The sequence below is a fragment of the Mus musculus genome, chromosome 12 (assembly GCF_000001635.26).
Source record: "Mus musculus strain C57BL/6J chromosome 12, GRCm38.p6 C57BL/6J".
Classification (NCBI taxonomy): Eukaryota; Metazoa; Chordata; class Mammalia; order Rodentia; family Muridae; genus Mus; species Mus musculus.
In genome coordinates, this window is record NC_000078.6 from 46,694,866 (window position 1) to 46,696,299 (window position 1,434).

Genomic DNA, 1,434 nt, shown 5'->3' on the forward strand with positions numbered 1-1,434 from the left:
GTGTAATATGGGGCAGTATTGTCTTCTATGCAAATTCTCCAATGATTTCATAGCGGTACACAGGCCTAAGTGCTAAATGCTTGGCTTTTTCAAATAAATGCAGACCTACCTTGATTTTCACAATAAGCCTGTATTCATTTCCACAGGACAATGTTTTCACACAATGTAAGGCAAAACAGATATTAAATTGCTTAACAGAACTCATGTTTAAATAATTAAAACTAATTTGTGTTTAAAGCTATTTGCAGATTTATTAGAGAAACAAATACAAATATGCATTTCTACAGAACTGTTTTTTTTTTCCAAAATGAGCTTAAAACTTGTTCCACAGTTTTCACTTGTTTATATATCTAATGGCAACCCAAGTATTGGCCTCTGCACCACTTTTAATGAGACAATTGCCCTTCCATCGCAATTATAAAAAACTATTTAAAAAAAAATCCAGCACATACACGTTAAATATTTTCCTTAAAAAAATAATCTAATCAAAATATTGAATACTTTAGATTTAAACAATATTTTATTTACAAATCTGATTTGATGTACTTTATTAATTATACAAGGTAATGCTTCAATTTTCAAGAACAGTTGCTTTTTGTTTTTATAGACCAGTGGAATGACATCCTATCTAATAATGTTCTATACTTCGTTTTGCTTTCAAAATTAACACAAGTTTCTGATACTTTCTTTTTTTGTAAAAACGTTATTTAATTGGGGCACATATCTGATGAAACAAAAATAACATGCATAATTCCAAAAATAATTGTAAAGTAATGATACTTACCCTTTATGTAAAAAGACATCTATGGACAACAGTGCACAACAATAGCATGTACTCATGTTTATGAGAAACCAATCAGGAGGCAAAATGAGTTCATCCTGTTTTCTAATCATAAAGAATTTCATATGGCTGTTTGCATCATTTAAATAAAGTGTATATATTAAATTTCTAAGATTGCATTGCACTCAAAATTATTACGTATAGCCATGCTTGCCCTGAATTTGATGATCAATGAATTTCTGCTACTAACAGAGTAACTGGTCTTAAACTGTGTTTGTGAATGTAGAATGTTAAATTATATTTTCATCTCCTTTCAATTGCTGCCTTGGAAAGCAAGAATTCCCTTTTTGGAGAAGAATTACAGTAAACAAAATTTACTTAAGGACTCAGTGAGGAATCATTATATGAATCAAGAATGTACCATAAGAATGGACTCAAAGAATGTCATAACCAGTACCTCTGTTGAAGTCTATTACCACCATTAAAATTTCTAAGAAAAGATAGGGCCTGTAACATGGGGATTCCATTCATTGTCAAATTACTAAAATCTACCAATTTAATGCTTTCATACTGTTTATTTTTTCCAATAAAAAAATAAATCTCATACATTAGAAGTGGTACACAAAAAACTGGGATAAAATTTATCAGATTTT